The sequence below is a fragment of the Panthera tigris genome, chromosome X (genome assembly GCF_018350195.1).
Source record: "Panthera tigris isolate Pti1 chromosome X, P.tigris_Pti1_mat1.1, whole genome shotgun sequence".
Lineage (NCBI taxonomy): Eukaryota > Metazoa > Chordata > Mammalia > Carnivora > Felidae > Panthera > Panthera tigris.
Genome location: NC_056677.1, coordinates 62,897,929 through 62,913,937, shown reverse-complemented (window position 1 = coordinate 62,913,937; position 16,009 = coordinate 62,897,929). Strand labels below are relative to the sequence as shown.

General features: G+C 40.2%; 1 pseudogene; it reads right to left on the bottom strand.

Annotated features, from left to right (window-relative positions):
• The window catches only part of LOC122235272, a 35,961-nt pseudogene extending 21,322 nt beyond the window's left edge, over positions 1–14,639 (bottom strand).
• Between the last annotated feature and the right edge of the window lie 1,370 nt (positions 14,640–16,009).

The window sequence follows — 16,009 nt, the reverse complement described above, 5'->3', positions numbered from 1 at the left end:
ATATATCTGTTGTACTGGGTTTTTCTTTTGTTTTGTTTTTGTTTTTGTGGGGTTTTTTTTGTTTCAATGGCATTAATTTCTGCTCTAATGTTTATTATTTCCTGTCTTCTGCTGGTTTTAGATTTTATTTGCTGTCCTTTTTCCAGCTCTTTAAGGCGTATGGTTAGGTTGTGTATCTGAGATCTTTCTTCCTTCTTTAGAAAGGCCTGGATTGCTATACACTTTCCTCTTATGACCACCTTTCCTGCATCCCGGAGGTTTTGGGTTGTGGTGTTATCATTTTCATTGGCTTCCATGAACTCTTTAATTTCCTCTTTAACTTCTTGGCTAGCGCATTCATTCTTCAGTAGGATGTTCTTCAGTCTCCAAGTATTTGTTACCTTTCTACATTTTTTTCTTGTGGCTGATTTTGAGTTTCATAGTGTTGTGATCTGAAAATATGCACGGTATGATCTCAATCTTTTTGTATTTGTTGAGGGCTGATTTGTGTCCCAGTATGTGGTCTATTCTGGAGAATGTTCCATGTGCACTGGAGAAGAATGCTTATTCTGCTGCTTTAGGATGAAATGTTCTGAATATATCTGTTAAGCCCATCTGGTCCAGTGTGTCATTCAAAGCCATTGTTTCCTTGTTGATTTTTTGATTAGATGATCTGTCCATTGCTGTGAGTGGGGTGTTGAAGTCTCCTACTATTATGGTATTACTATCGATGAGTTTCTTTATGTTTGTGATTAATTGATTTATATATTTGGGTGCTGCCACATTTGGCACATAAATGTTTACAATTGTTAGGTCTTCTTGGTGGAAAGACCCCTTGATTATGATATAATGCCCTTCTGCATCTCTTGATTCAGTCTTTATTTTAAAGTGTAGATTGTGTGATATAAGTATGGCTACTCTGGCTTTCTTTTGTTGACCATTAGCATGATAGATGGTTCTCCATCCCCTTACTTTCAATCTGAAGGTCTCTTTAGGTCTAAAGTGGGTCTCTTGTAAACAGTATATAGATGGGTCTTGTTTTCTATCCATTCTGTTACCCTATGTCTTTTGAGTCCATTGACGTTTAGAGTGAGTACTGAAAGATATGAATTTATTGCCATTAAGTTGCTTGTAGGGTTGGAGTTTCTGGTGGTGTTCTCTGGTCCTTTCTAATTTTTGTTGCTTATGATATTTATTTATTTATAGATATATTTTTTCGTCTTTTCTCCCCTCAGAGAGTCCCCCCTTAAAATTTCTTGCAGGGCTGGTTTAGTGGTCACAAACTCCTTTAAATTTGTTTTTCTGGGAAACTTTTTATCTGTCCTTCTATTTTGAATGACAGCCTTGCTGGATAAAGAATTCTTGGCTGCACATTTTTCTGATTCAGCACAGTGAATATATACTACCACTCCTTTCCGGCCTGCCAAGTTTCTGTGGATAGGTCTGCTGCAAACCTGATCTGTATTCCCTTGTAGGTTAGGGACTTTTTTTTCCCCTTGCTGCTTTCATGATTCTCTCCTTGTCTGAGTATTTTGTGAATTTGACTATGATGTGCCTTTTTGATGGTCGGTTTTGTTGAATCTAATGGGAGTCCTCTGTGCTTCCTGGATTTTGATGTTCCCCTGGTTAGGAAAGTTCTCTGCTATGGTATGTTCACATAGCCCTTCTCCCCCTATTTCTCTCTCTTCCTCTTCTTGCATCCCTATGATTCTGACGTTGTTCCTTTTTAATGAGTCACTGATTTCTGTAATTCTTAAATCGTGCTCTTTTGCCTTAATCTCCCTCTTTGTTTCTGCTTCATTATTCTGCATAAGTTCGTCCTCAATATTACTGATTCTCTGTTCTGCCTCATCCTTCCTTGCCGCCACGTCATTCATACATGATTGCAGCTCAGTTATAGCATTTTTTATTTCATCCTGAGTAGTTTTTATTTCTTTTATCTCCACAGAAAGGGATTCTAGTCTATTTTCGACTCCAACCAGTATTCTTATTATCGTGACTTTAAATTCTGGTTCAGACATCTTGCTTGATTCTGCGTTGGTTAAATCCCTGGCTGTCGTTTTTTCATGCTCTTTCTTTTGACGTGAATTCCTTTGTTTCATCATTTTGAAGGGAGAAAATGAACTAATGAGGTAGAAACATTAAAATTACAAAAATTAACATTAAAACATATTAAAATTAAAAAATCAAAACACACACCCAAAAAAGTAGAATACATGATGCTAGATCCTAGGTGTGTTTTGGTCTGGGTGTTGAACATGGTTTTATAGATTAGAGAAAAGAGGGGGGAAGGTAATCATTTGAGAATTTGAAAATGTCTACGTTTTCAAGTGTCTACACTGAACTAGACTAAAATGAAATGATGGAACTAAAATAGAATGAAAATTTTACACAAAAGTAAAGAATATAGTAGAAAAACTTAAAGAAAAATATTTTTAATAAAAATTAAAAATAAAAATGAATTTTCTCTTTCTGTATTCAAAGAAAAGAAATGAAATGAAAAATAGAAAACAGAAAAAAAAGAATTGTTTGAAAATTTGAAAAAGTGAATACACTGTAGTAGACTAAAATAAAATGATGGAATTAAAAGAGAATTTGAAAAAAATTACATAAAAGTAAAAAAATAGTAAAAAATTAAAGAAAAATATTTTTTAATAAAAATTGAAAATAAAAATGATTTTTTTTCTTTTCTGTATTGAAGAAAAAGAAAAGTGAAAAAGAGAAAAAAAACTAAATTGAATAGATGGACCTCCTAACGGATTGAAATAAGACTGAAATGACTTCATTTTCCCCTAGAAGTCAGACTATGAAGCACGTTATAGTCCATAAACTAAGCAGATGGTGAGACTTGTGTTCTTGAAGAGCAAGGTTGGCCCAGTTGGGTGGCGCTTACTGTAATGGCTCTGTTCTCCACTAGATGGCGCTGCTAGCCTACTGGCGTGTATTGTGGTGCTCCTTGGTGGGTATGCACATGTGCAGGAGCAGTGAAAGTGGCATCAGCCAGCTACCCAGTCTCTAGTATTGGAACTCTGTTCTCCACGATCAGTAATTGTGCACCCATCCTCTGTCTTCAGCTTTCATCCACTCCCCACTTTTTCACTATCCGTGTCCAAGCCCCAGGAAGTACCTCGCTCCCGAATTTAGTCTCGGGATTGTTTCCCCAGCCCCTTACTTCTGAATAAGCGTGGCTTTGACCCATCCTGCCCTCTGCAGAAGGGTCTCATCAAGCAATGGCCAAATGGCTGCACCCAGGACCGCTTGCACTGCGGTCAGTCAGTGCCCCGAGACTAGGCCAGGTGCCAGCCTGCCCCAGAAAAAGTTCGTGAGATAGTGTAGCAGCAGTGTTTCAGGGATTATGGAAGATCACAACACACATCTGGCACCAGGCTTCACCCTTAATGACCTTGTTCTAGCACCACCGAATGTGGGTGTACTCTGGGGAATCCTGGGACCAGGGGGCCTCAACAGTCTCTACCAAATGTCCCTCCAGCAGTGGAACCGCTTTTCCCCATGTGGCCCAAAGACCTTCTTGGACCCCACTCTATTCCTGGGGATTTTCTCTTTCCACCAGAGCACTGCCAGTTATCGAGCTGTGGAGTTGCAGACTCTGTGCTCCCCTTGTTTATAGTCTTAATGGAATTTAAACCCTGTCCTTTCTCCTTTCTCCCTTTTGAGTTTAGTCCCTGTGGCTGTTTCCAATTTTCCATTTTCTCTCCAGCTGCATTTGGAGAGGGGTGCTTTTCCCATATTCTCCCCAGCCCCCCCTCCATCCTCTCTCCACCCACAAAAGTGTCTCCCTGCCCACCACAGCTTCTCGCTCCCCAAGTTCACCTCTCTGCACTGTGTACCTGCTGAATTATGTGGTTCAGGTTGTGCAGATTGTTGTGTTAATCATCAAATCAGTTTTCTAGGTGTGCAGGATGGTTTAGTGTTGGTCTGGCTGTATTTCATGGATGCCAGACACACAAAAACTTCCATGCTGTTCTGCCATCTTGGCTCCCTCCCCCAATAAAAAGCTTTTAAAAGGGCTGGAACAGGTCAGAAAACCAAACTCTTCTCTTATGACATTCAGAATAAGGCAAGGATTATGAGGAAATTACTTTCTATAGCAGACTAGACATCTGCATCCTATTTAATGCGATGTTATGATATTGTTATGCCCAGAATTCATGATCCCCAAAGACCACCAGGGAGCCTAGTCTGATGCAAAAGCAAAGAGCTAGCTCGAGCTCAATCCCCTACCTGCACCAACGCAGCGGTGAGATGCCAGGGAGAGAGAGCGAGTTTCAAAAGCAGAAACATTTTATAGGGGTCTAGGGGCAGTTGGTGAGGTAGTGGCTGTGGCCTCAGCCGATTGGCTAGGGAAGGGTCGTGGCCTCGGCCGATTGGTTGGGGAAGGGTCAGAGTCCCATTACGCAGGTGGCCGGGCGTGTTTTGATCGGGAAGTTTGAACGGGTGAGCGGGAGGTTACTCAAGGGGAGGAGGCGTGGTCTGACGTTTCTGCGATTTTCCCAGAAAGGGGCATGTCGGGGACATAGTCACTGAAGGTGGAGGACACAGAACAAGATGGAGTCAGCTGGCGTAGGTCCGCTCTTTCTTTTATTTATTTATTTATTGATTTTTTTCAATATATGAAATTTATTGTCAAATTGGTTTCCATACAACACCCAGTGCTCATCCCAAAAGGTGCCCTCCTCAATACCCATCACCTACCCTCCCTCCCTCCCACCCCCCATCAACCCTCAGTTTGTTCTCAGTTTTTAACAGTCTCTTATGCTTTGGCTCTCTCCCACTCTAACCTCTTTCTTTTTTTCCTTCCCCTCCCCCATGGGATTCTGTTAAGTTTCTCAGGATCCACATAAGAGTGAAAACATATGGTATCTGTCTTTCTCTGTATGGCTTATTTCACTTAGCATCACACTCTCCAGTTCGATCCACGTTGCTACAAAGGGCCATATTTCGTTCTTTCTCACTGCCCTGTAGCACTCCATTGTGTATATAAACCACAATTTCTTTATCCATTCATCAGTTGATGGATATTTAGGCTCTTTCCATAATTTGGATATTGTTGAGATTGCTGCTATAAACATTGGGGTACAAGTGCTCCTATGCATCAGTACTCCTGTATCCCTTGGGTAAATTCCTAGCAGTGCTATTGCTGGGTCATAGGGTAGGTCTATTTTTAATTTTCTGAGGAACCTCCACACTGCTTTCCAGAGTGGCTGCACCAATTTGCATTCCCACCAACAGTGCAAGAGGGTTCCCGTTTCTCCACATCCTCACCAGCATCTATAGTCTCCTGATTTGTTCATTTTGACCACTCTGACTGGCGTGAGGTGATCTCTGAGTGTGGTTTTGATTTGTATTTCCCTGATAAGGAGCGACGTTGAGCATCTTTTCATGTGCCTGTTGGCCATCTGGATGTCTTCTTTAGAGAAGTGTCTATTCATGTTTTCTGCCCATTTCTTCACTGGGTTATTTGTTTTTTGGGTGTGGAGTTTGGTGAGCTCTTTATAGATTTTGGAAACTAGCCCTTTGTCCAATATGTCATTTGCAAATATCTTTTCCCATTCCATTGGTTGCCTTTTAGTTTTGTTGGTTGTTTCCTTTGCTGTGCAGAAGCTTTTTATCTTCATAAGGTCCCAGTAATTCATTTTTGCTTTTAATTCCCTTGCCTTTGTGGATGTGTCAAGTAAGAAATTGCTACGGCTGAGGTCAGAGAGGTCTTTTCCTGCTTTCTCCTCTAGGGTTTTAATGGTTTCCTGTCTCACATTCAGGTCCTTTATCCATTTTGAGTTTATTTTTGTGAATGGTGTGAGAAAGTGGTCTAGTTTCAACCTTCTGCATGTTGCTGTCCAGTTCTCCCAGCACCATTTGTGAAAGAGACTGTCTCTTCTCCATTGGATGTTTTTTCCTGCTTTGTCAAAGATTAGTTGCCCATACGTTTGTGGGTCTAGTTCTGGGGTTTCTATTCTATTTCATTGGTCTATGTGTCTGTTTTTGTGCCGGGTCCACTCTTTCAATATCACTACTGTGCTGCTCTACTTAATCTATATACGTTTTATTTTTTTTATTTTTTTTAAGTTTTTATTTTATTTTGAGAGAGAGAGAGACAGCGTGAGCAGGCAGAGAGGCAGAGAGAGAGGAGAGACAGAATCCCAACCAGGCTCTTCCCTGTAAGCATGGAGCCTGACGTGGGGCTAAGTCCCATGAACCATGAGATCATCACCTGAGCTGAAATCAAGAGTCAGATGCTTAACCAACTGAGCCACCTAGGTGACCCTAATTTATATACATTTTAGAAAAATTTTATCTATGCTGATCATATTTCCTGAACCAAAAATAAGGACATGTTGGGAAACATTTGTCTTACATAGGGAGTAGAATATTTTTCATTGGAACTAGCTTTAAAAATTCAAGATGTATTTTTACCATATTTATAAAGTTTAGTCTATAAGCATAGCATTTAACATTTTATGAAATATTATGTTTGCAGTCATTCTAATTTTTAAAATTGGCATTAGGCTTTCACTTTAGAATGTAATCCATTATTTCTAAAACTGTTTTTAAAAGAAAATAAGGTTTGATCTACATCACTTCAACCTAGATCATTTTCCTCCAAAATGTTATATGCCAGGGACTGACTGAATAACAATTCTTTGCTGAAAAAAAATATTTTGAAGTTTTGTTTTAATTTTTTTCCATTAGGTAGTACATGCAGATGAATAAAAATTGAAACTGCACAAAAAGATACAGAGTAAAAACATAAGTCTCCCTCTTACCCCAGTATTCTGGTCCTCCTCACCAGAGGTAACCTCTATTACCAGTTTCTCTTGTAGCCTTCAAGACAGAAAATCTCTAAAATGTCCATAGAGAGTTTGATGATACTAGACAGTAGAGAGGGAGGGGGAGGAAAAGAATCCCAGTGAGGGGATAAAAGGGTACACTTGGGCGACTGGGTGGCTCAGTCGGTTGAGCGTTTGACTTCAGCTCAGGTCTTGGTCTTGCAGTTCATGAGTTTGAGCCCCACGTCGGACTCTGTGCTAACAAACAGCTCAGAGCCTGGAGACTGCTTCAGATTCTGTGTCTCCCTCTTTCTCTCTCTCCCTCCCCTGCTCATGCTCTGCCTCTCTCTGTCTCTCGAAAATAATGTTAAAAATTTTTTTAAAAAGAAATAATATGCTTAGAGAGGTGACGTAACTTTTCAAAAGAAAAGCCATAAGAAGAACCCAAGTTTCCTGATTTCAAGTTGCTTTCTCCTTTCGCCGGTTGTTCATTTATGTTCTAGTCCCATACCTGGTAAAAAAGGCAATGAAAATCCCACTAGTAATGATGTTATTTTGCTAGATTTATGGCTATCCCATATAAAGGTCTTAATATAGTTATTACTTGAGGATAAGAACAATAAAAAGAACCAAAGGGATAATTCTTAACAATATCATTGCCTCGTGACTTCAGATATTTAATGCTGTTTCTGATCATATTCTCAGCAAAATATACATTGACGAAGAGTTTAGGAACTTTTTCCAAAAGGGAAGACAATCATTTTTTTTAATTAAATGTCAGTATATTTATGGATTAAACATTTACAGTAAAAATCTACTGCTAGCTTATGGTTTATGGTTTAGAGAACACCAGACAAAAATATTTTTTAAAAATGTGGTTAGCAGGGAAGTTCTGAAGATGGCAGCGTAGGAGGACGCTGGGCTCACCTCGTCCTTCTGATCACTTAGATTCCACCCACATCTGCCTAAATAACCCAGAAAACTGCCAGAAGACTAGCAGAATGGACTCTCCGGAGGCAAGTGTAGACAAAAGGCCCACGGAAGAGGGTAGGAAGGGCGGAGAGGCAGTGCATGCTACACAGACTGATGAGAGGGAGCCAGGGCGGCAGAGGGGCAGCCCACCTGGCAAGGCAGATCCCCGAATCTGGCTTGCAAAAGTGGAGGGGCCAGACTATGTGAGTTCTGACAGCCAGCGGGACTTAACATCTGGAATGTTATAAGTCAACAGCTCTGCTCAGAGAGCAGGAGGGTGAGAAGACACTGGGAGGGAGAGGTGTTGAGCTCTGGAAGACAGAGCTCAGCTCCAGGGGAAAAAAGGCGATGGCAAGCGCCATCTCCCTCTCCCATCCTCCAGCCAAAATCCCAAAGGGAACCAGTTCCCAACACAGAAGTTGCTTGCACTGTGCAAATGCCCAACGCTGTGCTTCTGTGTATCCATCGCTCCGAACAGGTCGGCCTCCCTCCCAGTGCCACAGGGCCCCACCCGCAGCGGACCACCAAAGGCAAAGCGAGCTGGGCCTGCCGCTCCCACCACTGTGCACCTTGCGGATCCACCCCGGCTAATATGCCAGATCCCATCAAAAGAGCACCACAAACCTGGCAGTGTGCAAGTAGCCCAGACAGGGGCCACACCACTCCACAGAGTCCTGCCCCTGGGAAAGGGGAAGATATGGTACACACAAGTCTGGCTGTGGCCCCAGTGGTGGGCTGGGAACAGACATCAGGTCTGACTGTGGCCACTCCCACCAATGCAAGTTACTCCAGACAGCACAGGGGAAGTGCTCTGAAGTTTGGCTACACCCCCAGGAACTATCCAAAATGAAAAAATGGAAGAATTCTTCTCAAAAGAAATTCCAGAAAATAGCGACAGCTAATGAATTGATCAAAACCAATTTAAGCAATATAATGGAACAAGAATTTAGAATAATAGTCATAAAATTAATCGCTGGGCTTGAATAAAGCATAGAGGACAGCAGAGAATCTATTGCTACAGAAACCAAGGGACTAAGAAATAGTCATGAGAAACTAAAAAATGCTATAAATGAGGTGCAAAATAAAATGGAGGCAGCCATAGCATGGATTGAAGAGGCAGAAGAGAATAGGTGAATTAGAACATAAAATATGGAAGAAGAGGAAGCTGAGAAAAAGATTTTAAAAATCCAGGAGTATGAGGGGAGAATTAGAGCACTAAGTGATGCAATCAAACGGAGCAATATCCATATCATAGTAATTCCAGAAGAAGAAGAAGAAGAGAGAGAGAAAGGGGTTGAAGGTGTACTTGAAAAAATTATAGCTGCGAACTTCCCTGATCTGGGGAAGGAAACAGGCATTGAAATCCAAGAGGCACACAGAACTCCCTTCAGACATAACTTGAATTGATCTTCTGCACGACATATCATAGTGAAACTGGCAAAATACAAGGACAAAGAGAGAATTCTGAAAGCAGCTAGGGAATAAACAGGCCCTAACTTACAAAGGTAAACACATAAGGGTAGTAGCTGACCTACCTACTGAAATTTGGCAGGCCAGAAAAGAGTGGCAGGAAATCTTCAATGTGATGAACAGAAAAAATATGCAGCCAAGAATCCTTTATCCAGCAAGGCTGTCATTCATAATAGAAGGAGAGATAAAGGTTTTCCCAAAAAACAAAAACTGAAGGAATTCATCACCACTAAACCAGCCCTAAAAAGAGATCCTAAGGGGGATTCTGTGAGTGAAATGTTGCAAGGACCACAAAGTACCAGAGACATCACTACAAGCATGACACCTACAGACATCACAATGACTCTAAACCCCATATCTTTCAATAATAACACTGAATGTAAATGGACTAAATGCTCCAACCAAAAGACATAGGGTGTCAGAATAGATAAAAAAACAAGACCCCTCTATTTGTTGTCTACAAGAGACTCATTTTAGACCTGAGGACACCTTCAGATTGAAAGTGAGGGGATGGAGAACTTCCTATCATGCTACTGGAAGTCAAAAGAAAGCTGGAGTAGCCATACTTATATCAGACAAACTAGACTTTAAATTAAAGGTTGTAACAAGAGATGTAGAAAGGCATTATATAATAATTACAGGGTCTATCCATCAGGAAGAGCTAACAATTATAAATTTCTATGCGCAGAATATGGGAGCCCCCAAATATATACAACAATCACAAACACAAGCAACCTTATTGATAAGAAAGTGGTAATTGCAGGGGACTTTAATACTCCACTTACAACAATGGATAGATCATCTAGACACAGGATCAATAAAGAAACAAGGGCCCTGAGTGATACATTGGATCAGATGGACTTGACAGATATATTTACATCTCTGCATCCCAAAGCAACAGAATATACTTTCTTCTTGAGTGCACATGGAATATTCTCCAAGATAGGTCACATACTGGGTCACAAAACAGCCCTTCATAAGTATAAAAGAGTTGAGATCTTATCTTGCACACTTTCAGACCACAATGCTATGACTTGAAATCAACCACAGAAAAAGTCTGGAAAAACCTCCAAAAGCATGGAGGTTAAAGAACACCCTACTAAAGAATGAATGGGTCAACCAGGCAATTAGAGAAGAAATTAAGAAATATATGGAAACAAATGAAAATGAAAAGACAACAATCCAAATGCTTTGGGATGCAGCGAAGGCAGTCCTGAGAGGAAAATACATTGCAATCCAGGCCTTACAAAAGAAACAAGAAAAAAATCAAATACAAAATCCAACAGCACACCTAAAGTAAATAGAAACAGAACAGCAAAGACACCCCAAACCCAGCAGAAGAAAAGAAATGACAAAGATCAGAGCAGAAATAAACAATACAGAATCTAACAAAACTGTAGAGCAAATCAATGAAACCAAGAGTTGGTTTTTTGAAAAAATAAACAAAATTGATAAACCTCTAGCCAGGCTTCTCAAAAAGAAAAGGGAGATGACCCAAATAGATAAAATCATGAATGAAAATAGAATTATGACAACCAATCCCTAAGAAATACAAGCAATTATCAGGGAATACTATGAAAAATTATATGCCAACAAACTGGACAACCTGGAAGAAATGGACAAATTCCTAAACACCCACACACTTCCAAAATCAAACAGGAAGAAATAGAAAGCTTGAACAGAGCTATAACTAGCAAAGAAATTGAATCAGTTATCAAAAATCTCCCAACAAATAAGAGTCCAGGACCAGATGGCTTCCCAGGGAAATTCTATCAGACATTTAAAGCAGAGATAATACCTTTCATTCTCAAGCGATTCCAAAAAATAGAAAGGGAAGGAAAACTTCCAGACTCAGTCTATGAAGCCAGCATTACTTTGATTCCTAAACCAGAGACCCAGTAAAAAAAGAGAACTACAGGCCAATATCCCTGATGAATATCTATGCAAAAATTGTCAATAAGATACTAGCAAATAGAATTCAACAGCATATAAAAAGAATTATTCACCATGATCAAGTGGGATTCATTCCTGGGCTGCAGGGCTGGTTTAACATTCACAAATCAATCAACGTGATACATCACATTAATAAAAGAAAAGATAAGAACCATATGGTCCTGTCAATCCGTGCAGAAAAAGCATTTGACAAAACACAGCATCCTTTCTTGATGAAAACCCTCAGGAAAGTTGGGATAGAAGGAACATACTTAAACATCATCAAAGCCATTTATGAAAAGCCCACAGCTAACATCATCCTCAACGGGGAAAAACTGAGAGCTTTCCCCCTGAGATCAGGAACACGACAGGGATGTCTACTCTCACCGCTGTTGTTTAACATAGTGTTGGAAGTGCTAGCATCAGCAATAAGACAACAAAAGGAAATCAAAGGCATCAAAATTTTCAGTGATGATGTCAAGCTTTCACTTTTTGCAGATGACATGATATACATGGAAAACCCGATAGACTCCACCAAAAGTCTGCTAGAACTGATACATGAATTCAGCAACGTCGCAGGACACAAAATCAATGTACAGAAATCAGTTCCATTCTTATACACTAACAATGAAGCAACAGAAAGACAAATAAAAAACTGATCCCATTCACAATTGGAACAAGAAGTATAAAATACCTAGGAATAAACCTAACCAAAGATGTAAAAGATCTGTGTGCTAAAAACTATTGAAAGCTTATGAAGGAAATTGAAGAAAACATAAAGAAATGGAAAAACATTCCATGCTCATGGGTTGGAAGAATCAATATTGTTAAAATGTCAATACTACCCAAAGCTACCTACACATTCAATGCAATCTCAATCAAAATTGCATCAGCATTCTTCTTGAAACTAGAACAAGCAATCCTAAAATTTGTATGGAACCACAGAAGACCCTGAATAGCCAAAGTAATTTTAAAGAAGAAGATCAAAGCAGGAGGCATCACAATCCCAGACTTTAGCCTCTACTACAAAGCTGTCATCATCAAGACAGCATGGTATTGGCACAAAAACAGACACATAGACCAATGGAATAGAATAGAAACCCCAGAACTAGACCCACAAAAGTATGGCCAACTAATCTTTGACAAAGCAGGAAAGAATATCCAATGGAAAAAAGACCGTCTCTTTAACAAATGGTGCTGCGAGAACTGGACACTAACATGCAGAAGACTGAAACTAGACCACTTACACCATTCACAAAAATATACTCAAAATGGATAAAGGACCTGAATGTGAGACAGCAAATCATCAAAACCCTAGAGGAGAAAGCAGGAAAAAACCTCTCTGACCTCAGCAGCAGCAATTTCTTACTTGACACATCTCGAAAGCAAGGGAATTAAAAGCAAAAATGAAACAGTTTTGCTGGAGGGTTTTCAGGAGGGGGGATGGGCTAAATGGGTAAGGGGCATTAGGGAATCTACTCCTGAAATCATTGCTTCACTATATGCTAACTAATTTGGATGTAAATTTTAAAAAATGTAAAAGAAAGTTAAAAATAAATAAAAATTAAAAAAATTAAAAAGCAAAAGTGAACTATTGGGACCTCATGAAGAGAAAAAGCTTCTGCACAGCAAAGGAAACAATCAACAAAACTAAAAGACAACCAACGGAATGGGAAAAGATATTTGCAAATGACATATCAGACAAAGGGCTAGTATCCAAAATCTATAAGGAACTCACCAAACTCCACACCCGAAAAACAAATAATCCAGTGAAGAAATGGGCAGAAGACATGAATAGACACTTTTCTAAAGAAGATATCCAGATGGCCAACAGGCACATGAAAAGAGGCTCAACATCGCTCCTAATCAGGGAAATACAAATCAAAACCACACTCAGATACCACCTCACACCAGCCAGAGTGGCTAAAATGAACAAATCAGGAGATGATAGATGCTGGCGAGGATGTGGAGAAACGGTAACCCTCTTGCACTGTTGGTGGGAATGCAAACTGGTGCAGCCACTCTGGAAAACAGTGTGGAGGTTCCTCAAAAAATTGAAGATAGACCTACCCTATGACCCAGCAATAGCACTGCTAGGAATTTACCCAAGGAATTCAGGAGTGCTGATGCATAGGGGCACTTGCACCCCAATGTTTATAGCAGCACTTTCAACAATAGCCAAATTATGGAAAGATCCTAAATGTTCATCAACTGATGAATGGATAAAGAAATTGTGGTTTATAAACACAATGGAATACTACGTGGCAATGAGAAAAAATGAAATATGGCCTTTTGTAGCAAAGTGGATGGAACTGGAGAGTGTTATGGTAAGTGAATTAAGTCATACAGAGAAATACAGACCCCATATGTTTTCACTTTTATGTGGATCCTGAGAAACTTAACTGAAGACAATGGGGGAGTGGCAGGAAAAAAAAAACGGTTAGAGAGGGAGGGATCTAAAACATAAGAGACTTAAAAACTGAGAACAAACTGAGGGTGGATGGGGGGTGTGAGGGAGGGAAGGGTGGGTCATGCGTATTGAGGAGGGCACCTGTTGGGATGAGCACTGGGTAGTGTATGGAAACCAATTTGACAATAAATTTCATATTTAAAAATGTGTTTAATAATTACAAAAAGTGGAACACAGCTAGATCAACATCAAACCATTTTGATCACCTAAGAAATTGATTTGAGGATTAACAGAACACAGAGGTACATGGTGCAGAGTGGTGAACTGGGAGACAAAAGAGCTGTGGAGTCGCAGAGGGGAGGGAACTGTTTTACAGATAGGAGAAATGCAGAGGGGGAAAGGGAGCAGTGCAATGGGTTTGCACAAGAAAGCACTCCTCCTGAAAGCAGCTAGAGAGAAAGAGTATAAACATGCACAGGGGACTGTATAAGAAAACTGTCCCCCAAAACCATGCATGAAGGGGACAGTAGAGTGTTCCACCAGTTTTTTTAATAACAGAGGAGTACAGAGTCTGAAATTTCAGAGGTTAGCCTCTGGTGGTGTTCTGGAATGGAAGTAGGGAGCCCCAGGAGCAGGCAGCCTGGTGTGAGGATCCTGTTTTGCTTGGGGAGAAGTGGTTCCTCTGCTTGGATTGCGTTTGGTAGAGGCAATACAGCTTTTCCATTGGCAAAAGACCCAGCAGGCAGCATCAAGCACATTCACCCATATAGGAAAAAAGACATTGACTGAGGGCAGCAAACCTGGCATTGGCTGTGTGTTGTGATTTACCATAGACTCTGAGCCACTGCCACTACATGGTGGCACAACCATTTCCTAGGACAAGCTGGCCACAGTGCAGTCAGACCATCCCTCTGAAGATCACTGTGGGTCTGAACCATGGGGATCTCTGAAGTGTGGGGTTTGAAACACAGCTGTTCCTGAGATAAAACTCTGGAGTGAGGTGCTGCCTGATAAGCAGAGAGCTCAAACACAGGCAGAAGGCAGAGAGCTGATGGAAGCAGGGGACACAGGAGAGGTGACTGAGTGTGCATCTGTGAGGCTGAGAACTTCCAGCTCTGGAGACTAGAGAGCAGGGTGAAGTCACTTTCACCATTAGCCCACCAACACTGATTGACCCCAGTGAGCCAAATAGAGCCAACATGTGGGGAACAGAGCCATTACATCAAGCTTTACTTCCCTGTGCCCTCCAAACATATCTCCACTAGGGCAACTCAGCCTGAGTACCAGAGCAGCAGGCGCCTCAACTAGAAGACCAACACAATCCCTTCCACAAACTTAGTCTACTGACCATATACAACTGCAAATTTTCAGCTCTAGAGGAAACTGGATTTAGCTTCATTTGGGGCTTTTTGTTTGCTCAATTGTGTTAATGTTGTTGCTTCTGTTTTTGTTGTTGATATTGTTGTTGTTTTTCTTTTGTTTCTTGGATACAGAAAGAGAAAAATATTTTATTTCATTTTATTTTATTTTATTTTATTACTTTTTTATTTTCTTAATTTTTAATTTTTTCTCCTTTTCTCTTTTCCCTTTTTCTATTGAACTTATCTTAACAAGGAGACCAACACACACATAGGACCTAGCTTCCTTCATTTGATTTTTCAATTTAAAAAATTTTTATTTCATTCTATTATTATTACTGTTTTTGCTTCTTCCAGAATGACAACATGGAGGAATTTAGCTCAAAAGAAAGAAGAGGAAGAAATGATGGCCAGGGATTTCATAAATGCAGATATAAGTAAGATGTCATAACTAGAATTTAATTTTTTTAACATTTATTCATTTTTTATAGAAACAGAGCATAAGTGGGGGATGGGAAGAGAGAGAGGGAGACACAGAATCCGAAGCAAGATCCAGGCTCTGAACTTACAGCACAGAGCCTGGTGTGGGGTTTGAACTCATGGACTGTGAGATCATGACCTGAGCTGAAGTTGGACGCCTAACTGACTGAGCCACCCAGGCGCCCCAGAACGAGAATTTAAAACAATGATTATAAGGATACTAGCTGGGCTTGAAAAAAGCATATGAGACACCAGAGAATCCCTTTCTGCAGAGGTAAAAGAACTAAAATCTAGCCAGGCCAAAATTAAAAATGCTATAACTGAGATGTAAATCCAAATGTAGGTCATAGAAATGAGGGTGGATGAGTCAGAGGAATGAGTTAGCAATATAGAAGATAAAATTATGGAAAATAATGAAGCTGAAAAAAAGAGGAAAACAAAGGTCAGGGATTATGAAAGCAGACTTAGGGAATTCAGAGATTTATTAAACCATAATAATATTCATATCATAGGAATCACAGAAAATGAGGAGAGGGAAAACGGGGCATAGGTGTATGTGAACAAATTATAGATGAAAACTTCCCTAATCTGGAGAAGAACACAGACATCAAAATCCAAGAAGC